The sequence below is a fragment of the Pelodiscus sinensis genome, chromosome 3 (genome assembly GCF_049634645.1).
Source record: "Pelodiscus sinensis isolate JC-2024 chromosome 3, ASM4963464v1, whole genome shotgun sequence".
Lineage (NCBI taxonomy): Eukaryota > Metazoa > Chordata > Testudines > Trionychidae > Pelodiscus > Pelodiscus sinensis.
The window spans coordinates 120143189-120161742 of record NC_134713.1 but is presented as its reverse complement, the minus strand read 5'-3'; the positions used below and the strand labels follow the sequence as shown (position 1 = coordinate 120161742).

At 65.7% G+C, this 18554-nt stretch overlaps 53 non-coding genes across 53 annotated transcripts; 22 read left to right on the top strand and 31 right to left on the bottom strand.

The window, feature by feature from the left end:
• Positions 1-159: 159 nt before the first annotated feature.
• On the bottom strand, positions 160-232 carry TRNAR-ACG (transfer RNA arginine (anticodon ACG)). Its single transcript has one exon. It is a non-coding gene; the product is annotated as a tRNA-Arg (tRNA).
• A 1178-nt stretch (positions 233-1410) lies between these two features.
• On the bottom strand, positions 1411-1483 carry TRNAV-CAC (transfer RNA valine (anticodon CAC)). The gene has a single exon. It is a non-coding gene; the product is annotated as a tRNA-Val (tRNA).
• Positions 1484-2068: 585 nt separating this feature from the next.
• Positions 2069-2141, bottom strand: TRNAR-ACG (transfer RNA arginine (anticodon ACG)). The gene has a single exon. It is a non-coding gene; the product is annotated as a tRNA-Arg (tRNA).
• Positions 2142-3010: 869 nt separating this feature from the next.
• Positions 3011-3083, bottom strand: TRNAR-ACG (transfer RNA arginine (anticodon ACG)). Its single transcript has one exon. It is a non-coding gene; the product is annotated as a tRNA-Arg (tRNA).
• A 218-nt stretch (positions 3084-3301) lies between these two features.
• On the bottom strand, positions 3302-3374 carry TRNAV-CAC (transfer RNA valine (anticodon CAC)). The gene has a single exon. It is a non-coding gene; the product is annotated as a tRNA-Val (tRNA).
• A 579-nt stretch (positions 3375-3953) lies between these two features.
• On the bottom strand, positions 3954-4026 carry TRNAR-ACG (transfer RNA arginine (anticodon ACG)). Its single transcript has one exon. It is a non-coding gene; the product is annotated as a tRNA-Arg (tRNA).
• Positions 4027-4243: 217 nt separating this feature from the next.
• TRNAV-CAC (transfer RNA valine (anticodon CAC)) lies at positions 4244-4316 on the bottom strand. The gene has a single exon. It is a non-coding gene; the product is annotated as a tRNA-Val (tRNA).
• Positions 4317-4877: 561 nt separating this feature from the next.
• Positions 4878-4950, bottom strand: TRNAR-ACG (transfer RNA arginine (anticodon ACG)). Its single transcript has one exon. It is a non-coding gene; the product is annotated as a tRNA-Arg (tRNA).
• Positions 4951-5531: 581 nt separating this feature from the next.
• On the top strand, positions 5532-5603 carry TRNAW-CCA (transfer RNA tryptophan (anticodon CCA)). Its single transcript has one exon. It is a non-coding gene; the product is annotated as a tRNA-Trp (tRNA).
• Positions 5604-5825: 222 nt separating this feature from the next.
• TRNAR-ACG (transfer RNA arginine (anticodon ACG)) lies at positions 5826-5898 on the bottom strand. The gene has a single exon. It is a non-coding gene; the product is annotated as a tRNA-Arg (tRNA).
• A 217-nt stretch (positions 5899-6115) lies between these two features.
• TRNAV-CAC (transfer RNA valine (anticodon CAC)) lies at positions 6116-6188 on the bottom strand. The gene has a single exon. It is a non-coding gene; the product is annotated as a tRNA-Val (tRNA).
• A 291-nt stretch (positions 6189-6479) lies between these two features.
• Positions 6480-6551, top strand: TRNAW-CCA (transfer RNA tryptophan (anticodon CCA)). The gene has a single exon. It is a non-coding gene; the product is annotated as a tRNA-Trp (tRNA).
• A 216-nt stretch (positions 6552-6767) lies between these two features.
• Positions 6768-6840, bottom strand: TRNAR-ACG (transfer RNA arginine (anticodon ACG)). The gene has a single exon. It is a non-coding gene; the product is annotated as a tRNA-Arg (tRNA).
• Positions 6841-7058: 218 nt separating this feature from the next.
• On the bottom strand, positions 7059-7131 carry TRNAV-CAC (transfer RNA valine (anticodon CAC)). The gene has a single exon. It is a non-coding gene; the product is annotated as a tRNA-Val (tRNA).
• A 291-nt stretch (positions 7132-7422) lies between these two features.
• Positions 7423-7494, top strand: TRNAW-CCA (transfer RNA tryptophan (anticodon CCA)). The gene has a single exon. It is a non-coding gene; the product is annotated as a tRNA-Trp (tRNA).
• Positions 7495-7704: 210 nt separating this feature from the next.
• TRNAR-ACG (transfer RNA arginine (anticodon ACG)) lies at positions 7705-7777 on the bottom strand. Its single transcript has one exon. It is a non-coding gene; the product is annotated as a tRNA-Arg (tRNA).
• Positions 7778-7994: 217 nt separating this feature from the next.
• TRNAV-CAC (transfer RNA valine (anticodon CAC)) lies at positions 7995-8067 on the bottom strand. Its single transcript has one exon. It is a non-coding gene; the product is annotated as a tRNA-Val (tRNA).
• Positions 8068-8358: 291 nt separating this feature from the next.
• TRNAW-CCA (transfer RNA tryptophan (anticodon CCA)) lies at positions 8359-8430 on the top strand. The gene has a single exon. It is a non-coding gene; the product is annotated as a tRNA-Trp (tRNA).
• Positions 8431-8634: 204 nt separating this feature from the next.
• Positions 8635-8707, bottom strand: TRNAR-ACG (transfer RNA arginine (anticodon ACG)). Its single transcript has one exon. It is a non-coding gene; the product is annotated as a tRNA-Arg (tRNA).
• A 217-nt stretch (positions 8708-8924) lies between these two features.
• On the bottom strand, positions 8925-8997 carry TRNAV-CAC (transfer RNA valine (anticodon CAC)). Its single transcript has one exon. It is a non-coding gene; the product is annotated as a tRNA-Val (tRNA).
• Positions 8998-9136: 139 nt separating this feature from the next.
• TRNAG-GCC (transfer RNA glycine (anticodon GCC)) lies at positions 9137-9207 on the top strand. Its single transcript has one exon. It is a non-coding gene; the product is annotated as a tRNA-Gly (tRNA).
• An 81-nt stretch (positions 9208-9288) lies between these two features.
• Positions 9289-9360, top strand: TRNAW-CCA (transfer RNA tryptophan (anticodon CCA)). The gene has a single exon. It is a non-coding gene; the product is annotated as a tRNA-Trp (tRNA).
• A 204-nt stretch (positions 9361-9564) lies between these two features.
• TRNAR-ACG (transfer RNA arginine (anticodon ACG)) lies at positions 9565-9637 on the bottom strand. Its single transcript has one exon. It is a non-coding gene; the product is annotated as a tRNA-Arg (tRNA).
• A 218-nt stretch (positions 9638-9855) lies between these two features.
• Positions 9856-9928, bottom strand: TRNAV-CAC (transfer RNA valine (anticodon CAC)). Its single transcript has one exon. It is a non-coding gene; the product is annotated as a tRNA-Val (tRNA).
• A 139-nt stretch (positions 9929-10067) lies between these two features.
• Positions 10068-10138, top strand: TRNAG-GCC (transfer RNA glycine (anticodon GCC)). Its single transcript has one exon. It is a non-coding gene; the product is annotated as a tRNA-Gly (tRNA).
• Positions 10139-10219: 81 nt separating this feature from the next.
• TRNAW-CCA (transfer RNA tryptophan (anticodon CCA)) lies at positions 10220-10291 on the top strand. Its single transcript has one exon. It is a non-coding gene; the product is annotated as a tRNA-Trp (tRNA).
• Positions 10292-10513: 222 nt separating this feature from the next.
• On the bottom strand, positions 10514-10586 carry TRNAR-ACG (transfer RNA arginine (anticodon ACG)). The gene has a single exon. It is a non-coding gene; the product is annotated as a tRNA-Arg (tRNA).
• A 581-nt stretch (positions 10587-11167) lies between these two features.
• TRNAW-CCA (transfer RNA tryptophan (anticodon CCA)) lies at positions 11168-11239 on the top strand. Its single transcript has one exon. It is a non-coding gene; the product is annotated as a tRNA-Trp (tRNA).
• A 519-nt stretch (positions 11240-11758) lies between these two features.
• Positions 11759-11831, bottom strand: TRNAV-CAC (transfer RNA valine (anticodon CAC)). The gene has a single exon. It is a non-coding gene; the product is annotated as a tRNA-Val (tRNA).
• Positions 11832-11970: 139 nt separating this feature from the next.
• Positions 11971-12041, top strand: TRNAG-GCC (transfer RNA glycine (anticodon GCC)). The gene has a single exon. It is a non-coding gene; the product is annotated as a tRNA-Gly (tRNA).
• Positions 12042-12122: 81 nt separating this feature from the next.
• Positions 12123-12194, top strand: TRNAW-CCA (transfer RNA tryptophan (anticodon CCA)). Its single transcript has one exon. It is a non-coding gene; the product is annotated as a tRNA-Trp (tRNA).
• A 507-nt stretch (positions 12195-12701) lies between these two features.
• TRNAV-CAC (transfer RNA valine (anticodon CAC)) lies at positions 12702-12774 on the bottom strand. The gene has a single exon. It is a non-coding gene; the product is annotated as a tRNA-Val (tRNA).
• A 139-nt stretch (positions 12775-12913) lies between these two features.
• On the top strand, positions 12914-12984 carry TRNAG-GCC (transfer RNA glycine (anticodon GCC)). Its single transcript has one exon. It is a non-coding gene; the product is annotated as a tRNA-Gly (tRNA).
• An 81-nt stretch (positions 12985-13065) lies between these two features.
• Positions 13066-13137, top strand: TRNAW-CCA (transfer RNA tryptophan (anticodon CCA)). The gene has a single exon. It is a non-coding gene; the product is annotated as a tRNA-Trp (tRNA).
• Positions 13138-13353: 216 nt separating this feature from the next.
• Positions 13354-13426, bottom strand: TRNAR-ACG (transfer RNA arginine (anticodon ACG)). The gene has a single exon. It is a non-coding gene; the product is annotated as a tRNA-Arg (tRNA).
• Positions 13427-13643: 217 nt separating this feature from the next.
• On the bottom strand, positions 13644-13716 carry TRNAV-CAC (transfer RNA valine (anticodon CAC)). The gene has a single exon. It is a non-coding gene; the product is annotated as a tRNA-Val (tRNA).
• Positions 13717-13855: 139 nt separating this feature from the next.
• Positions 13856-13926, top strand: TRNAG-GCC (transfer RNA glycine (anticodon GCC)). Its single transcript has one exon. It is a non-coding gene; the product is annotated as a tRNA-Gly (tRNA).
• Positions 13927-14007: 81 nt separating this feature from the next.
• TRNAW-CCA (transfer RNA tryptophan (anticodon CCA)) lies at positions 14008-14079 on the top strand. Its single transcript has one exon. It is a non-coding gene; the product is annotated as a tRNA-Trp (tRNA).
• A 216-nt stretch (positions 14080-14295) lies between these two features.
• TRNAR-ACG (transfer RNA arginine (anticodon ACG)) lies at positions 14296-14368 on the bottom strand. Its single transcript has one exon. It is a non-coding gene; the product is annotated as a tRNA-Arg (tRNA).
• Positions 14369-14586: 218 nt separating this feature from the next.
• On the bottom strand, positions 14587-14659 carry TRNAV-CAC (transfer RNA valine (anticodon CAC)). Its single transcript has one exon. It is a non-coding gene; the product is annotated as a tRNA-Val (tRNA).
• Positions 14660-14798: 139 nt separating this feature from the next.
• TRNAG-GCC (transfer RNA glycine (anticodon GCC)) lies at positions 14799-14869 on the top strand. Its single transcript has one exon. It is a non-coding gene; the product is annotated as a tRNA-Gly (tRNA).
• Positions 14870-14950: 81 nt separating this feature from the next.
• TRNAW-CCA (transfer RNA tryptophan (anticodon CCA)) lies at positions 14951-15022 on the top strand. Its single transcript has one exon. It is a non-coding gene; the product is annotated as a tRNA-Trp (tRNA).
• Positions 15023-15226: 204 nt separating this feature from the next.
• Positions 15227-15299, bottom strand: TRNAR-ACG (transfer RNA arginine (anticodon ACG)). The gene has a single exon. It is a non-coding gene; the product is annotated as a tRNA-Arg (tRNA).
• Positions 15300-15519: 220 nt separating this feature from the next.
• On the bottom strand, positions 15520-15592 carry TRNAV-CAC (transfer RNA valine (anticodon CAC)). The gene has a single exon. It is a non-coding gene; the product is annotated as a tRNA-Val (tRNA).
• A 139-nt stretch (positions 15593-15731) lies between these two features.
• Positions 15732-15802, top strand: TRNAG-GCC (transfer RNA glycine (anticodon GCC)). Its single transcript has one exon. It is a non-coding gene; the product is annotated as a tRNA-Gly (tRNA).
• Positions 15803-16159: 357 nt separating this feature from the next.
• TRNAR-ACG (transfer RNA arginine (anticodon ACG)) lies at positions 16160-16232 on the bottom strand. The gene has a single exon. It is a non-coding gene; the product is annotated as a tRNA-Arg (tRNA).
• Positions 16233-16661: 429 nt separating this feature from the next.
• On the top strand, positions 16662-16732 carry TRNAG-GCC (transfer RNA glycine (anticodon GCC)). The gene has a single exon. It is a non-coding gene; the product is annotated as a tRNA-Gly (tRNA).
• An 81-nt stretch (positions 16733-16813) lies between these two features.
• TRNAW-CCA (transfer RNA tryptophan (anticodon CCA)) lies at positions 16814-16885 on the top strand. The gene has a single exon. It is a non-coding gene; the product is annotated as a tRNA-Trp (tRNA).
• A 519-nt stretch (positions 16886-17404) lies between these two features.
• TRNAV-CAC (transfer RNA valine (anticodon CAC)) lies at positions 17405-17477 on the bottom strand. The gene has a single exon. It is a non-coding gene; the product is annotated as a tRNA-Val (tRNA).
• A 139-nt stretch (positions 17478-17616) lies between these two features.
• On the top strand, positions 17617-17687 carry TRNAG-GCC (transfer RNA glycine (anticodon GCC)). The gene has a single exon. It is a non-coding gene; the product is annotated as a tRNA-Gly (tRNA).
• An 81-nt stretch (positions 17688-17768) lies between these two features.
• On the top strand, positions 17769-17840 carry TRNAW-CCA (transfer RNA tryptophan (anticodon CCA)). Its single transcript has one exon. It is a non-coding gene; the product is annotated as a tRNA-Trp (tRNA).
• A 216-nt stretch (positions 17841-18056) lies between these two features.
• On the bottom strand, positions 18057-18129 carry TRNAR-ACG (transfer RNA arginine (anticodon ACG)). The gene has a single exon. It is a non-coding gene; the product is annotated as a tRNA-Arg (tRNA).
• A 217-nt stretch (positions 18130-18346) lies between these two features.
• Positions 18347-18419, bottom strand: TRNAV-CAC (transfer RNA valine (anticodon CAC)). The gene has a single exon. It is a non-coding gene; the product is annotated as a tRNA-Val (tRNA).
• Positions 18420-18554: the final 135 nt, after the last annotated feature.

Below are 18554 nucleotides of genomic sequence, written 5' to 3'. Positions count from 1 at the left end.
GGAGCGGCGCTGAAAGCCGCGGCCAGTGTTCCTCTTGGCCCCGTGGGGCACGCGCTTTTCCTGGCCGCCGGGGGAAGGAGAACAAAGAAGGGGAGGAAAGGGAAAGGGAAAGGGAAAGAAAAAAAAAAAGCACCCGCATCCCGGAAGGTGCCGTCACCACAAGCCAGGCAGGAGTCGAACCTGCAATCTCCTGATCCGTAGTCAGGCGCGTTATCCGTTGCGCCACTGGCCCACGCCTGCAGGTGAGGCGCGGGGGGGGCCGGCGCCAGGACCGAGGGTGCTGCCCGCCCGGGCTTCTTTCTCCCAGCAGCACCGAAGAGAACGGCGGACAAAAGGCTGCCGTAGGCCCAGAGCAGCGAGCGAGAGGGCACGAGCGCACGCCCAGGCGGCGAGCAGCTGCCCACTTGTGCAAGCCTGCGTTTTTCCAGGCCCCACGGCAAAAGGAGGCCTGTTTCTGCCTGGTTTCGAACCAGGGACCTTTCGCGTGTGAAGCGAACATGATAACCACTACACTACAGAAACCCAGGGCCCGACACGGCCACTGAGGGGCCTGCCGGAGAGGCCCCCTTTGGCTGGCAGGCCGCCGCCGCCTCGGGCCCTGGCAGGTGGCCGCACGGCCGAGAGCACAGGCTCCGCTCGAAGGCCGGTTCCTCCCAGCAAGGCATTGGTGGTTCAGTGGTAGAATTCTCGCCCGCCACGCGGGAGGCCCGTGTTCGATTCACGGCCAATGCAGCCCCTTCTTTTTCCGCCGCGGCTCCTTCCCGGCCCCGCTGCCCGCCCTCGCAGCACCAAGAGCTGCAGGGCCTGCCGGCTGGCCTCGTGGCGCAACGGCAGCGCGTCTGACTCCAGATCAGAAGGCTATGTGTTCAAATCACATCGGGGTCAGGCGGGCGAAAAGTTTGGCGGGCGAGGAGGCCCGGTCACGGCAATGGAGCGGCGCTGAAAGCCGCGGCCAGTGTTCCTCTTGGCCCCGTGGGGCACGCGCTTTTCCTGGCCGCCGGGGGAAGGAGAACAAAGAAGGGGAGGAAAGGGAAAGGGAAAGGGAAAGGGAAAGGGAAAGGGAAAGGGAAAGGGAAAGAAAAAAAAAAAGCACCCGCATCCCGGAAGGTGCCGTCACCACAAGCCAGGCAGGAGTCGAACCTGCAATCTCCTGATCCGTAGTCAGGCACGTTATCCGTTGCGCCACTGGCCCACGCCTCCAGGTGAGGCGCGGGGGGGGGCCGGCGCCAGGACCGAGGGTGCTGCCCGCCCGGGCTTCTTTCTCCCAGCAGCACCGAAGAGAACGGCGGACAAAAGGCTGCCGTAGGCCCAGAGCAGCGAGCGAGAGGGCACGAGCGCACGCCCAGGCGGCGAGCAGCTGCCCACTTGTGCAAGCCTGCGTTTTTCCAGGCCCCACGGCAAAAGGAGGCCTGTTTCTGCCTGGTTTCGAACCAGGGACCTTTCGCGTGTGAAGCGAACGTGATAACCACTACACTACAGAAACCCAGGGCCCGACACGGCCACTGAGGGGCCTGCCGGAGAGGCCCCCTTTGGCTGGCAGGCCGCCGCCGCCTCGGGCCCTGGCAGGTGGCCGCACGGCCGAGAGCACAGGCTCCGCTCGAAGGCCGGTTCCTCCCAGCAAGGCATTGGTGGTTCAGTGGTAGAATTCTCGCCCGCCACGCGGGAGGCCCGTGTTCGATTCACGGCCAATGCAGCCCCTTCTTTTTCCGCCGCGGCTCCTTCCCGGCCCCGCTGCCCGCCCTCGCAGCACCAAGAGCTGCAGGGCCTGCCGGCTGGCCTCGTGGCGCAACGGCAGCGCGTCTGACTCCAGATCAGAAGGCTATGTGTTCAAATCACATCGGGGTCAGGCGGGCGAAAAGTTTGGCGGGCGAGGAGGCCCGGTCACGGCAATGGAGCGGCGCTGAAAGCCGCGGCCAGTGTTCCTCTTGGCCCCGTGGGGCACGCGCTTTTCCTGGCCGCCGGGGGAAGGAGAACAAAGAAGGGGAGGAAAGGGAAAGGGAAAGGGAAAGGGAAAGGGAAAGGGAAAGAAAAAAAAAAAGCACCCGCATCCCGGAAGGTGCCGTCACCACAAGCCAGGCAGGAGTCGAACCTGCAATCTCCTGATCCGTAGTCAGGCGCGTTATCCGTTGCGCCACTGGCCCACGCCTCCAGGTGAGGTGCGGGGGGGGCCGGCGCCAGGACCGAGGGTGCTGCCCGCCCGGGCTTCTTTCTCCCAGCAGCACCGAAGAGAACGGCGGACAAAAGGCTGCCGTAGGCCCAGAGCAGCGAGCGAGAGGGCACGAGCGCACGCCCAGGCGGCGAGCAGCTGCCCACTTGTGCAAGCCTGCGTTTTTCCAGGCCCCACGGCAAAAGGAGGCCTGTTTCTGCCTGGTTTCAAACCAGGGACCTTTCGCGTGTGAAGCGAACGTGATAACCACTACACTACAGAAACCCAGGGCCCGACACGGCCACTGAGGGGCCTGCCGGAGAGGCCCCCTTTGGCTGGCAGGCCGCCGCCGCCTCGGGCCCTGGCAGGTGGCCGCACGGCCGAGAGCACAGGCTCCGCTCGAAGGCCGGTTCCTCCCAGCAAGGCATTGGTGGTTCAGTGGTAGAATTCTCGCCCGCCACGCGGGAGGCCCGTGTTCGATTCACGGCCAATGCAGCCCCTTCTTTTTCCGCCGCGGCTCCTTCCCGGCCCCGCTGCCCACCCTCGCAGCACCAAGAGCTGCAGGGCCTGCCGGCTGGCCTCGTGGCGCAACGGCAGCGCGTCTGACTCCAGATCAGAAGGCTATGTGTTCAAATCACATCGGGGTCAGGCGGGCGAAAAGTTTGGCGGGCGAGGAGGCCCGGTCACGGCAATGGAGCGGCGCTGAAAGCCGCGGCCAGTGTTCCTCTTGGCCCCGTGGGGCACGCGCTTTTCCTGGCCGCCGGGGGAAGGAGAACAAAGAAGGGGAGGAAAGGGAAAGGGAAAGGGAAAGGGAAAGGGAAAGAAAAAAAAAAAGCACCCGCATCCCGGAAGGTGCCGTCACCACAAGCCAGGCAGGAGTCGAACCTGCAATCTCCTGATCCGTAGTCAGGCGCGTTATCCGTTGCGCCACTGGCCCACGCCTCCAGGTGAGGCGCGGGGGGGGGCCGGCGCCAGGACCGAGGGTGCTGCCCGCCCGGGCTTCTTTCTCCCAGCAGCACCGAAGAGAACGGCGGACAAAAGGCTGCCGTAGGCCCAGAGCAGCGAGCGAGAGGGCACGAGCGCACGCCCAGGCGGCGAGCAGCTGCCCACTTGTGCAAGCCTGCGTTTTTCCAGGCCCCACGGCAAAAGGAGGCCTGTTTCTGCCTGGTTTCGAACCAGGGACCTTTCGCGTGTGAAGCGAACGTGATAACCACTACACTACAGAAACCCAGGGCCCGACACGGCCACTGAGGGGCCTGCCGGAGAGGCCCCCTTTGGCTGGCAGGCCGCCGCCGCCTCGGGCCCTGGCAGGTGGCCGCACGGCCGAGAGCACAGGCTCCGCTCGAAGGCCGGTTCCTCCCAGCAAGGCATTGGTGGTTCAGTGGTAGAATTCTCGCCCGCCACGCGGGAGGCCCGTGTTCGATTCACGGCCAATGCAGCCCCTTCTTTTTCCGCCGCGGCTCCTTCCCGGCCCCGCTGCCCGCCCTCGCAGCACCAAGAGCTGCAGGGCCTGCCGGCTGGCCTCGTGGCGCAACGGCAGCGCGTCTGACTCCAGATCAGAAGGCTATGTGTTCAAATCACATCGGGGTCAGGCGGGCGAAAAGTTTGGCGGGCGAGGAGGCCCGGTCACGGCAATGGAGCGGCGCTGAAAGCCGCGGCCAGTGTTCCTCTTGGCCCCGTGGGGCACGCGCTTTTCCTGGCCGCCGGGGGAAGGAGAACAAAGAAGGGGAGGAAAGGGAAAGGGAAAGGGAAAGGGAAAGGGAAAGAAAAAAAAAAAGCACCCGCATCCCGGAAGGTGCCGTCACCACAAGCCAGGCAGGAGTCGAACCTGCAATCTCCTGATCCGTAGTCAGGCGCGTTATCCGTTGCGCCACTGGCCCACGCCTCCAGGTGAGGCGCGGGGGGGGCCGGCGCCAGGACCGAGGGTGCTGCCCGCCCGGGCTTCTTTCTCCCAGCAGCACCGAAGAGAACGGCGGACAAAAGGCTGCCGTAGGCCCAGAGCAGCGAGCGAGAGGGCACGAGCGCACGCCCAGGCGGCGAGCAGCTGCCCACTTGTGCAAGCCTGCGTTTTTCCAGGCCCCACGGCAAAAGTAGGCCTGTTTCTGCCTGGTTTCGAACCAGGGACCTTTCGCGTGTGAAGCGAACGTGATAACCACTACACTACAGAAACCCAGGGCCCGACACGGCCACTGAGGGGCCTGCCGGAGAGGCCCCCTTTGGCTGGCAGGCCGCCGCCGCCTCGGGCCCTGGCAGGTGGCCGCACGGCCGAGAGCACAGGCTCCGCTCGAAGGCTGGTTCCTCCCAGCAAGGCATTGGTGGTTCAGTGGTAGAATTCTCGCCCGCCACGCGGGAGGCCCGTGTTCGATTCACGGCCAATGCAGCCCCTTCTTTTTCCGCCGCGGCTCCTTCCCGGCCCCGCTGCCCGCCCTCGCAGCACCAAGAGCTGCAGGGCCTGCCGGCTGGCCTCGTGGCGCAACGGCAGCGCGTCTGACTCCAGATCAGAAGGCTATGTGTTCAAATCACATCGGGGTCAGGCGGGCGAAAAGTTTGGCGGGCGAGGAGGCCCGGTCACGGCAATGGAGCGGCGCTGAAAGCCGCGGCCAGTGTTCCTCTTGGCCCCGTGGGGCACGCGCTTTTCCTGGCCGCCGGGGGAAGGAGAACAAAGAAGGGGAGGAAAGGGAAAGGGAAAGAAAAAAAAAAAGCACCCGCATCCCGGAAGGTGCCGTCACCACAAGCCAGGCAGGAGTCGAACCTGCAATCTCCTGATCCGTAGTCAGGCGCGTTATCCGTTGCGCCACTGGCCCACGCCTCCAGGTGAGGCGCGGGGGGGGCCGGCGCCAGGACCGAGGGTGCTGCCCGCCCGGGCTTCTTTCTCCCAGCAGCACCGAAGAGAACGGCGGACAAAAGGCTGCCGTAGGCCCAGAGCAGCGAGCGAGAGGGCACGAGCGCACGCCCAGGCGGCGAGCAGCTGCCCACTTGTGCAAGCCTGCGTTTTTCCAGGCCCCACGGCAAAAGGAGGCCTGTTTCTGCCTGGTTTCGAACCAGGGACCTTTCGCGTGTGAAGCGAACATGATAACCACTACACTACAGAAACCCAGGGCCCGACACGGCCACTGAGGGGCCTGCCGGAGAGGCCCCCTTTGGCTGGCAGGCCGCCGCCGCCTCGGGCCCTGGCAGGTGGCCGCACGGCCGAGAGCACAGGCTCCGCTCGAAGGCCGGTTCCTCCCAGCAAGGCATTGGTGGTTCAGTGGTAGAATTCTCGCCCGCCACGCGGGAGGCCCGTGTTCGATTCACGGCCAATGCAGCCCCTTCTTTTTCCGCCGCGGCTCCTTCCCGGCCCCGCTGCCCGCCCTCGCAGCACCAAGAGCTGCAGGGCCTGCCGGCTGGCCTCGTGGCGCAACGGCAGCGCGTCTGACTCCAGATCAGAAGGCTATGTGTTCAAATCACATCGGGGTCAGGCGGGCGAAAAGTTTGGCGGGCGAGGAGGCCCGGTCACGGCAATGGAGCGGCGCTGAAAGCCGCGGCCAGTGTTCCTCTTGGCCCCGTGGGGCACGCGCTTTTCCTGGCCGCCGGGGGAAGGAGAACAAAGAAGGGGAGGAAAGGGAAAGGGAAAGGGAAAGGGAAAGGGAAAGGGAAAGAAAAAAAAAAAGCACCCGCATCCCGGAAGGTGCCGTCACCACAAGCCAGGCAGGAGTCGAACCTGCAATCTCCTGATCCGTAGTCAGGCGCGTTATCCGTTGCGCCACTGGCCCACGCCTCCAGGTGAGGCGCGGGGGGGGCCGGCGCCAGGACCGAGGGTGCTGCCCGCCCGGGCTTCTTTCTCCCAGCAGCACCGAAGAGAACGGCGGACAAAAGGCTGCCGTAGGCCCAGAGCAGCGAGCGAGAGGGCACGAGCGCACGCCCAGGCGGCGAGCAGCTGCCCACTTGTGCAAGCCTGCGTTTTTCCAGGCCCCACGGCAAAAGGAGGCCTGTTTCTGCCTGGTTTCGAACCAGGGACCTTTCGCGTGTGAAGCGAACGTGATAACCACTACACTACAGAAACCCAGGGCCCGACACGGCCACTGAGGGGCCTGCCGGAGAGGCCCCCTTTGGCTGGCAGGCCGCCGCCGCCTCGGGCCCTGGCAGGTGGCCGCACGGCCGAGAGCACAGGCTCCGCTCGAAGGCCGGTTCCTCCCAGCAAGGCATTGGTGGTTCAGTGGTAGAATTCTCGCCCGCCACGCGGGAGGCCCGTGTTCGATTCACGGCCAATGCAGCCCCTTCTTTTTCCGCCGCGGCTCCTTCCCGGCCCCGCTGCCCGCCCTCGCAGCACCAAGAGCTGCAGGGCCTGCCGGCTGGCCTCGTGGCGCAACGGCAGCGCGTCTGACTCCAGATCAGAAGGCTATGTGTTCAAATCACATCGGGGTCAGGCGGGCGAAAAGTTTGGCGGGCGAGGAGGCCCGGTCACGGCAATGGAGCGGCGCTGAAAGCCGCGGCCAGTGTTCCTCTTGGCCCCGTGGGGCACGCGCTTTTCCTGGCCGCCGGGGGAAGGAGAACAAAGAAGGGGAGGAAAGGGAAAGGGAAAGGGAAAGGGAAAGGGAAAGAAAAAAAAAAAGCACCCGCATCCCGGAAGGTGCCGTCACCACAAGCCAGGCAGGAGTCGAACCTGCAATCTCCTGATCCGTAGTCAGGCGCGTTATCCGTTGCGCCACTGGCCCACGCCTCCAGGTGAGGCGCGGGGGGGGGCCGGCGCCAGGACCGAGGGTGCTGCCCGCCCGGGCTTCTTTCTCCCAGCAGCACCGAAGAGAACGGCGGACAAAAGGCTGCCGTAGGCCCAGAGCAGCGAGCGAGAGGGCACGAGCGCACGCCCAGGCGGCGAGCAGCTGCCCACTTGTGCAAGCCTGCGTTTTTCCAGGCCCCACGGCAAAAGGAGGCCTGTTTCTGCCTGGTTTCGAACCAGGGACCTTTCGCGTGTGAAGCGAACGTGATAACCACTACACTACAGAAACCCAGGGCCCGACACGGCCACTGAGGGGCCTGCCGGAGAGGCCCCCTTTCGCTGGCAGGCCGCCGCCGCCTCGGGCCCTGGCAGGTGGCCGCACGGCCGAGAGCACAGGCTCCGCTCGAAGGCCGGTTCCTCCCAGCAAGGCATTGGTGGTTCAGTGGTAGAATTCTCGCCCGCCACGCGGGAGGCCCGTGTTCGATTCACGGCCAATGCAGCCCCTTCTTTTTCCGCCGCGGCTCCTTCCCGGCCCCGCTGCCCGCCCTCGCAGCACCAAGAGCTGCAGGGCCTGCCGGCTGGCCTCGTGGCGCAACGGCAGCGCGTCTGACTCCAGATCAGAAGGCTATGTGTTCAAATCACATCGGGGTCAGGCGGGCGAAAAGTTTGGCGGGCGAGGAGGCCCGGTCACGGCAATGGAGCGGCGCTGAAAGCCGCGGCCAGTGTTCCTCTTGGCCCCGTGGGGCACGCGCTTTTCCTGGCCGCCGGGGGAAGGAGAACAAAGAAGGGGAGGAAAGGGAAAGGGAAAGGGAAAGGGAAAGAAAAAAAAAAAGCACCCGCATCCCGGAAGGTGCCGTCACCACAAGCCAGGCAGGAGTCGAACCTGCAATCTCCTGATCCGTAGTCAGGCGCGTTATCCGTTGCGCCACTGGCCCACGCCTCCAGGTGAGGCGCGGGGGGGGCCGGCGCCAGGACCGAGGGTGCTGCCCGCCCGGGCTTCTTTCTCCCAGCAGCACCGAAGAGAACGGCGGACAAAAGGCTGCCGTAGGCCCAGAGCAGCGAGCGAGAGGGCACGAGCGCACGCCCAGGCGGCGAGCAGCTGCCCACTTGTGCAAGCCTGCGTTTTTCCAGGCCCCACGGCAAAAGGAGGCCTGTTTCTGCCTGGTTTCGAACCAGGGACCTTTCGCGTGTGAAGCGAACGTGATAACCACTACACTACAGAAACCCAGGGCCCGACACGGCCACTGAGGGGCCTGCCGGAGAGGCCCCCTTTGGCTGGCAGGCCGCCGCCGCCTCGGGCCCTGGCAGGTGGCCGCACGGCCGAGAGCACAGGCTCCGCTCGAAGGCCGGTTCCTCCCAGCAAGGCATTGGTGGTTCAGTGGTAGAATTCTCGCCCGCCACGCGGGAGGCCCGTGTTCGATTCACGGCCAATGCAGCCCCTTCTTTTTCCGCCGCGGCTCCTTCCCGGCCCCGCTGCCCGCCCTCGCAGCACCAAGAGCTGCAGGGCCTGCCGGCTGGCCTCGTGGCGCAACGGCAGCGCGTCTGACTCCAGATCAGAAGGCTATGTGTTCAAATCACATCGGGGTCAGGCGGGCGAAAAGTTTGGCGGGCGAGGAGGCCCGGTCACGGCAATGGAGCGGCGCTGAAAGCCGCGGCCAGTGTTCCTCTTGGCCCCGTGGGGCACGCGCTTTTCCTGGCCGCCGGGGGAAGGAGAACAAAGAAGGGGAGGAAAGGGAAAGGGAAAGGGAAAGAAAAAAAAAAAGCACCCGCATCCCGGAAGGTGCCGTCACCACAAGCCAGGCAGGAGTCGAACCTGCAATCTCCTGATCCGTAGTCAGGCGCGTTATCCGTTGCGCCACTGGCCCACGCCTCCAGGTGAGGCGCGGGGGGGGCCGGCGCCAGGACCGAGGGTGCTGCCCGCCCGGGCTTCTTTCTCCCAGCAGCACCGAAGAGAACGGCGGACAAAAGGCTGCCGTAGGCCCAGAGCAGCGAGCGAGAGGGCACGAGCGCACGCCCAGGCGGCGAGCAGCTGCCCACTTGTGCAAGCCTGCGTTTTTCCAGGCCCCACGGCAAAAGGAGGCCTGTTTCTGCCTGGTTTCGAACCAGGGACCTTTCGCGTGTGAAGCGAACGTGATAACCACTACACTACAGAAACCCAGGGCCCGACACGGCCACTGAGGGGCCTGCCGGAGAGGCCCCCTTTGGCTGGCAGGCCGCCGCCGCCTCGGGCCCTGGCAGGTGGCCGCACGGCCGAGAGCACAGGCTCCGCTCGAAGGCCGGTTCCTCCCAGCAAGGCATTGGTGGTTCAGTGGTAGAATTCTCGCCCGCCACGCGGGAGGCCCGTGTTCGATTCACGGCCAATGCAGCCCCTTCTTTTTCCGCCGCGGCTCCTTCCCGGCCCCGCTGCCCGCCCTCGCAGCACCAAGAGCTGCAGGGCCTGCCGGCTGGCCTCGTGGCGCAACGGCAGCGCGTCTGACTCCAGATCAGAAGGCTATGTGTTCAAATCACATCGGGGTCAGGCGGGCGAAAAGTTTGGCGGGCGAGGAGGCCCGGTCACGGCAATGGAGCGGCGCTGAAAGCCGCGGCCAGTGTTCCTCTTGGCCCCGTGGGGCACGCGCTTTTCCTGGCCGCCGGGGGAAGGAGAACAAAGAAGGGGAGGAAAGGGAAAGGGAAAGGGAAAGAAAAAAAAAAAGCACCCGCATCCCGGAAGGTGCCGTCACCACAAGCCAGGCAGGAGTCGAACCTGCAATCTCCTGATCCGTAGTCAGGCGCGTTATCCGTTGCGCCACTGGCCCACGCCTCCAGGTGAGGCGCGGGGGGGGGCCGGCGCCAGGACCGAGGGTGCTGCCCGCCCGGGCTTCTTTCTCCCAGCAGCACCGAAGAGAACGGCGGACAAAAGGCTGCCGTAGGCCCAGAGCAGCGAGCGAGAGGGCACGAGCGCACGCCCAGGCGGCGAGCAGCTGCCCACTTGTGCAAGCCTGCGTTTTTCCAGGCCCCACGGCAAAAGGAGGCCTGTTTCTGCCTGGTTTCGAACCAGGGACCTTTCGCGTGTGAAGCGAACGTGATAACCACTACACTACAGAAACCCAGGGCCCGACACGGCCACTGAGGGGCCTGCCGGAGAGGCCCCCTTTGGCTGGCAGGCCGCCGCCGCCTCGGGCCCTGGCAGGTGGCCGCACGGCCGAGAGCACAGGCTCCGCTCGAAGGCCGGTTCCTCCCAGCAAGGCATTGGTGGTTCAGTGGTAGAATTCTCGCCCGCCACGCGGGAGGCCCGTGTTCGATTCACGGCCAATGCAGCCCCTTCTTTTTCCGCCGCGGCTCCTTCCCGGCCCCGCTGCCCGCCCTCGCAGCACCAAGAGCTGCAGGGCCTGCCGGCTGGCCTCGTGGCGCAACGGCAGCGCGTCTGACTCCAGATCAGAAGGCTATGTGTTCAAATCACATCGGGGTCAGGCGGCCGAAAAGTTTGGCGGGCGAGGAGGCCCGGTCACGGCAATGGAGCGGCGCTGAAAGCCGCGGCCAGTGTTCCTCTTGGCCCCGTGGGGCACGCGCTTTTCCTGGCCGCCGGGGGAAGGAGAACAAAGAAGGGGAGGAAAGGGAAAGGGAAAGGGAAAGGGAAAGGGAAAGGGAAAGAAAAAAAAAAAGCACCCGCATCCCGGAAGGTGCCGTCACCACAAGCCAGGCAGGAGTCGAACCTGCAATCTCCTGATCCGTAGTCAGGCGCGTTATCCGTTGCGCCACTGGCCCACGCCTGCAGGTGAGGCGCGGGGGGGGCCGGCGCCAGGACCGAGGGTGCTGCCCGCCCGGGCTTCTTTCTCCCAGCAGCACCGAAGAGAACGGCGGACAAAAGGCTGCCGTAGGCCCAGAGCAGCGAGCGAGAGGGCACGAGCGCACGCCCAGGCGGCGAGCAGCTGCCCACTTGTGCAAGCCTGCGTTTTTCCAGGCCCCACGGCAAAAGGAGGCCTGTTTCTGCCTGGTTTCGAACCAGGGACCTTTCGCGTGTGAAGCGAACATGATAACCACTACACTACAGAAACCCAGGGCCCGACACGGCCACTGAGGGGCCTGCCGGAGAGGCCCCCTTTGGCTGGCAGGCCGCCGCCGCCTCGGGCCCTGGCAGGTGGCCGCACGGCCGAGAGCACAGGCTCCGCTCGAAGGCCGGTTCCTCCCAGCAAGGCATTGGTGGTTCAGTGGTAGAATTCTCGCCCGCCACGTGGGAGGCCCGTGTTCGATTCACGGCCAATGCAGCCCCTTCTTTTTCCGCCGCGGCTCCTTCCCGGCCCCGCTGCCCGCCCTCGCAGCACCAAGAGCTGCAGGGCCTGCCGGCTGGCCTCGTGGCGCAACGGCAGCGCGTCTGACTCCAGATCAGAAGGCTATGTGTTCAAATCACATCGGGGTCAGGCGGGCGAAAAGTTTGGCGGGCGAGGAGGCCCGGTCACGGCAATGGAGCGGCGCTGAAAGCCGCGGCCAGTGTTCCTCTTGGCCCCGTGGGGCACGCGCTTTTCCTGGCCGCCGGGGGAAGGAGAACAAAGAAGGGGAGGAAAGGGAAAGGGAAAGGGAAAGGGAAAGGGAAAGGGAAAGGGAAAGAAAAAAAAAAAGCACCCGCATCCCGGAAGGTGCCGTCACCACAAGCCAGGCAGGAGTCGAACCTGCAATCTCCTGATCCGTAGTCAGGCACGTTATCCGTTGCGCCACTGGCCCACGCCTCCAGGTGAGGCGCGGGGGGGGGCCGGCGCCAGGACCGAGGGTGCTGCCCGCCCGGGCTTCTTTCTCCCAGCAGCACCGAAGAGAACGGCGGACAAAAGGCTGCCGTAGGCCCAGAGCAGCGAGCGAGAGGGCACGAGCGCACGCCCAGGCGGCGAGCAGCTGCCCACTTGTGCAAGCCTGCGTTTTTCCAGGCCCCACGGCAAAAGGAGGCCTGTTTCTGCCTGGTTTCGAACCAGGGACCTTTCGCGTGTGAAGCGAACGTGATAACCACTACACTACAGAAACCCAGGGCCCAACACGGCCACTGAGGGGCCTGCCGGAGAGGCCCCCTTTGGCTGGCAGGCCGCCGCCGCCTCGGGCCCTGGCAGGTGGCCGCACGGCCGAGAGCACAGGCTCCGCTCGAAGGCCGGTTCCTCCCAGCAAGGCATTGGTGGTTCAGTGGTAGAATTCTCGCCCGCCACGCGGGAGGCCCGTGTTCGATTCACGGCCAATGCAGCCCCTTCTTTTTCCGCCGCGGCTCCTTCCCGGCCCCGCTGCCCGCCCTCGCAGCACCAAGAGCTGCAGGGCCTGCCGGCTGGCCTCGTGGCGCAACGGCAGCGCGTCTGACTCCAGATCAGAAGGCTATGTGTTCAAATCACATCGGGGTCAGGCGGGCGAAAAGTTTGGCGGGCGAGGAGGCCCGGTCACGGCAATGGAGCGGCGCTGAAAGCCGCGGCCAGTGTTCCTCTTGGCCCCGTGGGGCACGCGCTTTTCCTGGCCGCCGGGGGAAGGAGAACAAAGAAGGGGAGGAAAGGGAAAGGGAAAGGGAAAGGGAAAGGGAAAGAAAAAAAAAAAGCACCCGCATCCCGGAAGGTGCCGTCACCACAAGCCAGGCAGGAGTCGAACCTGCAATCTCCTGATCCGTAGTCAGGCACGTTATCCGTTGCGCCACTGGCCCACGCCTCCAGGTGAGGCGCGGGGGGGGGCCGGCGCCAGGACCGAGGGTGCTGCCCGCCCGGGCTTCTTTCTCCCAGCAGCACCGAAGAGAACGGCGGACAAAAGGCTGCCGTAGGCCCAGAGCAGCGAGCGAGAGGGCACGAGCGCACGCCCAGGCGGCGAGCAGCTGCCCACTTGTGCAAGCCTGCGTTTTTCCAGGCCCCACGGCAAAAGGAGGCCTGTTTCTGCCTGGTTTCGAACCAGGGACCTTTCGCGTGTGAAGCGAACGTGATAACCACTACACTACAGAAACCCAGGGCCCAACACGGCCACTGAGGGGCCTGCCGGAGAGGCCCCCTTTGGCTGGCAGGCCGCCGCCGCCTCGGGCCCTGGCAGGTGGCCGCACGGCCGAGAGCACAGGCTCCGCTCGAAGGCCGGTTCCTCCCAGCAAGGCATTGGTGGTTCAGTGGTAGAATTCTCGCCCGCCACGCGGGAGGCCCGTGTTCGATTCACGGCCAATGCAGCCCCTTCTTTTTCCGCCGCGGCTCCTTCCCGGCCCCGCTGCCCGCCCTCGCAGCACCAAGAGCTGCAGGGCCTGCCGGCTGGCCTCGTGGCGCAACGGCAGCGCGTCTGACTCCAGATCAGAAGGCTATGTGTTCAAATCACATCGGGGTCAGGCGGGCGAAAAGTTTGGCGGGCGAGGAGGCCCGGTCACGGCAATGGAGCGGCGCTGAAAGCCGCGGCCAGTGTTCCTCTTGGCCCCGTGGGGCACGCGCTTTTCCTGGCCGCCGGGGGAAGGAGAACAAAGAAGGGGAGGAAAGGGAAAGGGAAAGGGAAAGGGAAAGGGAAAGAAAAAAAAAAAGCACCCGCATCCCGGAAGGTGCCGTCACCACAAGCCAGGCAGGAGTCGAACCTGCAATCTCCTGATCCGTAGTCAGGCGCGTTATCCGTTGCGCCACTGGCCCACGCCTCCAGGTGAGGCGCGGGGGGGGCCGGCGCCAGGACCGAGGGTGCTGCCCGCCCGGGCTTCTTTCTCCCAGCAGCACCGAAGAGAACGGCGGACAAAAGGCTGCCGTAGGCCCAGAGCAGCGAGCGAGAGGGCACGAGCGCACGCCCAGGCGGCGAGCAGCTGCCCACTTGTGCAAGCCTGCGTTTTTCCAGGCCCCACGGCAAAAGGAGGCCTGTTTCTGCCTGGTTTCGAACCAGGGACCTTTCGCGTGTGAAGCGAACGTGATAACCACTACACTACAGAAACCCAGGGCCCGACACGGCCACTGAGGGGCCTGCCGGAGAGGCCCCCTTTGGCTGGCAGGCCGCCGCCGCCTCGGGCCCTGGCAGGTGGCCGCACGGCCGAGAGCACAGGCTCCGCTCGAAGGCCGGTTCCTCCCAGCAAGGCATTGGTGGTTCAGTGGTAGAATTCTCGCCCGCCACGCGGGAGGCCCGTGTTCGATTCACGGCCAATGCAGCCCCTTCTTTTTCCGCCGCGGCTCCTTCCCGGCCCCGCTGCCCACCCTCGCAGCACCAAGAGCTGCAGGGCCTGCCGGCTGGCCTCGTGGCGCAACGGCAGCGCGTCTGACTCCAGATCAGAAGGCTATGTGTTCAAATCACATCGGGGTCAGGCGGGCGAAAAGTTTGGCGGGCGAGGAGGCCCGGTCACGGCAATGGAGCGGCGCTGAAAGCCGCGGCCAGTGTTCCTCTTGGCCCCGTGGGGCACGCGCTTTTCCTGGCCGCCGGGGGAAGGAGAACAAAGAAGGGGAGGAAAGGGAAAGGGAAAGGGAAAGGGAAAGGGAAAGAAAAAAAAAAAGCACCCGCATCCCGGAAGGTGCCGTCACCACAAGCCAGGCAGGAGTCGAACCTGCAATCTCCTGATCCGTAGTCAGGCGCGTTATCCGTTGCGCCACTGGCCCACGCCTCCAGGTGAGGCGCGGGGGGGGGCCGGCGCCAGGACCGAGGGTGCTGCCCGCCCGGGCTTCTTTCTCCCAGCAGCACCGAAGAGAACGGCGGACAAAAGGCTGCCGTAGGCCCAGAGCAGCGAGCGAGAGGGCACGAGCGCACGCCCAGGCGGCGAGCAGCTGCCCACTTGTGCAAGCCTGCGTTTTTCCAGGCCCCACGGCAAAAGGAGGCCTGTTTCTGCCTGGTTTCGAACCAGGGACCTTTCGCGTGTGAAGCGAACGTGATAACCACTACACTACAGAAACCCAGGGCCCGACACGGCCACTGAGGGGCCTGCCGGAGAGGCCCCCTTTGGCTGGCAGGCCGCCGCCGCCTCGGGCCCTGGCAGGTGGCCGCACGGCCGAGAGCACAGGCTCCGCTCGAAGGCCGGTTCCTCCCAGCAAGGCATTGGTGGTTCAGTGGTAGAATTCTCGCCCGCCACGCGGGAGGCCCGTGTTCGATTCACGGCCAATGCAGCCCCTTCTTTTTCCGCCGCGGCTCCTTCCCGGCCCCGCTGCCCGCCCTCGCAGCACCAAGAGCTGCAGGGCCTGCCGGCTGGCCTCGTGGCGCAACGGCAGCGCGTCTGACTCCAGATCAGAAGGCTATGTGTTCAAATCACATCGGGGTCAGGCGGGCGAAAAGTTTGGCGGGCGAGGAGGCCCGGTCACGGCAATGGAGCGGCGCTGAAAGCCGCGGCCAGTGTTCCTCTTGGCCCCGTGGGGCACGCGCTTTTCCTGGCCGCCGGGGGAAGGAGAACAAAGAAGGGGAGGAAAGGGAAAGGGAAAGGGAAAGAAAAAAAAAAAGCACCCGCATCCCGGAAGGTGCCGTCACCACAAGCCAGGCAGGAGTCGAACCTGCAATCTCCTGATCCGTAGTCAGGCGCGTTATCCGTTGCGCCACTGGCCCACGCCTCCAGGTGAGGCGCGGGGGGGGGGGCCGGCGCCAGGACCGAGGGTGCTGCCCGCCCGGGCTTCTTTCTCCCAGCAGCACCGAAGAGAACGGCGGACAAAAGGCTGCCGTAGGCCCAGAGCAGCGAGCGAGAGGGCACGAGCGCACGCCCAGGCGGCGAGCAGCTGCCCACTTGTGCAAGCCTGCGTTTTTCCAGGCCCCACGGCAAAAGGAGGCCTGTTTCTGCCTGGTTTCGAACCAGGGACCTTTCGCGTGTGAAGCGAACGTGATAACCACTACACTACAGAAACCCAGGGCCCGACACGGCCACTGAGGGGCCTGCCGGAGAGGCCCCCTTTGGCTGGCAGGCCGCCGCCGCCTCGGGCCCTGGCAGGTGGCCGCACGGCCGAGAGCACAGGCTCCGCTCGAAGGCCGGTTCCTCCCAGCAAGGCATTGGTGGTTCAGTGGTAGAATTCTCGCCCGCCACGCGGGAGGCCCGTGTTCGATTCACGGCCAATGCAGCCCCTTCTTTTTCCGCCGCGGCTCCTTCCCGGCCCCGCTGCCCGCCCTCGCAGCACCAAGAGCTGCAGGGCCTGCCGGCTGGCCTCGTAGCGCAACGGCAGCGCGTCTGACTCCAGATCAGAAGGCTATGTGTTCAAATCACATCGGGGTCAGGCGGGCGAAAAGTTTGGCGGGCGAGGAGGCCCGGTCACGGCAATGGAGCGGCGCTGAAAGCCGCGGCCAGTGTTCCTCTTGGCCCCGTGGGGCACGCGCTTTTCCTGGCCGCCGGGGGAAGGAGAACAAAGAAGGGGAGGAAAGGGAAAGGGAAAGGGAAAGAAAAAAAAAAAGCACCCGCATCCCGGAAGGTGCCGTCACCACAAGCCAGGCAGGAGTCGAACCTGCAATCTCCTGATCCGTAGTCAGGCGCGTTATCCGTTGCGCCACTGGCCCACGCCTGCAGGTGAGGCGCGGGGGGGGCCGGCGCCAGGACCGAGGGTGCTGCCCGCCCGGGCTTCTTTCTCCCAGCAGCACCGAAGAGAACGGCGGACAAAAGGCTGCCGTAGGCCCAGAGCAGCGAGCGAGAGGGCACGAGCGCACGCCCAGGCGGCGAGCAGCTGCCCACTTGTGCAAGCCTGCGTTTTTCCAGGCCCCACGGCAAAAGGAGGCCTGTTTCTGCCTGGTTTCGAACCAGGGACCTTTCGCGTGTGAAGCGAACATGATAACCACTACACTACAGAAACCCAGGGCCCGACACGGCCACTGAGGGGCCTGCCGGAGAGGCCCCCTTTGGCTGGCAGGCCGCCGCCGCCTCGGGCCCTGGCAGGTGGCCGCACGGCCGAGAGCACAGGCTCCGCTCGAAGGCCGGTTCCTCCCAGCAAGGCATTGGTGGTTCAGTGGTAGAATTCTCGCCCGCCACGCGGGAGGCCCGTGTTCGATTCACGGCCAATGCAGCCCCTTCTTTTTCCGCCGCGGCTCCTTCCCGGCCCCGCTGCCCGCCCTCGCAGCACCAAGAGCTGCAGGGCCTGCCGGCTGGCCTCGTGGCGCAACGGCAGCGCGTCTGACTCCAGATCAGAAGGCTATGTGTTCAAATCACATCGGGGTCAGGCGGGCGAAAAGTTTGGCGGGCGAGGAGGCCCGGTCACGGCAATGGAGCGGCGCTGAAAGCCGCGGCCAGTGTTCCTCTTGGCCCCGTGGGGCACGCGCTTTTCCTGGCCGCCGGGGGAAGGAGAACAAAGAAGGGGAGGAAAGGGAAAGGGAAAGGGAAAGGGAAAGGGAAAGGGAAAGGGAAAGAAAAAAAAAAAGCACCCGCATCCCGGAAGGTGCCGTCACCACAAGCCAGGCAGGAGTCGAACCTGCAATCTCCTGATCCGTAGTCAGGCACGTTATCCGTTGCGCCACTGGCCCACGCCTCCAGGTGAGGCGCGGGGGGGGGCCGGCGCCAGGACCGAGGGTGCTGCCCGCCCGGGCTTCTTTCTCCCAGCAGCACCGAAGAGAACGGCGGACAAAAGGCTGCCGTAGGCCCAGAGCAGCGAGCGAGAGGGCACGAGCGCACGCCCAGGCGGCGAGCAGCTGCCCACTTGTGCAAGCCTGCGTTTTTCCAGGCCCCACGGCAAAAGGAGGCCTGTTTCTGCCTGGTTTCGAACCAGGGACCTTTCGCGTGTGAAGCGAACGTGATAACCACTACACTACAGAAACCCAGGGCCCAACACGGCCACTGAGGGGCCTGCCGGAGAGGCCCCCTTTGGCTGGCAGGCCGCCGCCGCCTCGGGCCCTGGCAGGTGGCCGCACGGCCGAGAGCACAGGCTCCGCTCGAAGGCCGGTTCCTCCCAGCAAGGCATTGGTGGTTCAGTGGTAGAATTCTCGCCCGCCACGCGGGAGGCCCGTGTTCGATTCACGGCCAATGCAGCCCCTTCTTTTTCCGCCGCGGCTCCTTCCCGGCCCCGCTGCCCGCCCTCGCAGCACCAAGAGCTGCAGGGCCTGCCGGCTGGCCTCGTGGCGCAACGGCAGCGCGTCTGACTCCAGATCAGAAGGCTATGTGTTCAAATCACATCGGGGTCAGGCGGGCGAAAAGTTTGGCGGGCGAGGAGGCCCGGTCACGGCAATGGAGCGGCGCTGAAAGCCGCGGCCAGTGTTCCTCTTGGCCCCGTGGGGCACGCGCTTTTCCTGGCCGCCGGGGGAAGGAGAACAAAGAAGGGGAGGAAAGGGAAAGGGAAAGGGAAAGGGAAAGGGAAAGAAAAAAAAAAAGCACCCGCATCCCGGAAGGTGCCGTCACCACAAGCCAGGCAGGAGTCGAACCTGCAATCTCCTGATCCGTAGTCAGGCGCGTTATCCGTTGCGCCACTGGCCCACGCCTCCAGGTGAGGCGCGGGGGGGGCCGGCGCCAGGACCGAGGGTGCTGCCCGCCCGGGCTTCTTTCTCCCAGCAGCACCGAAGAGAACGGCGGACAAAAGGCTGCCGTAGGCCCAGAGCAGCGAGCGAGAGGGCACGAGCGCACGCCCAGGCGGCGAGCAGCTGCCCACTTGTGCAAGCCTGCGTTTTTCCAGGCCCCACGGCAAAAGGAGGCCTGTTTCTGCCTGGTTTCGAACCAGGGACCTTTCGCGTGTGAAGCGAACGTGATAACCACTACACTACAGAAACCCAGGGCCCGACACGGCCACTGAGGGGCCTGCCGGAGAGGCCCCCTTTGGCTGGCAGGCCGCCGCCGCCTCGGGCCCTGGCAGGTGGCCGCACGGCCGAGAGCACAGGCTCCGCTCGAAGGCCGGTTCCTCCCAG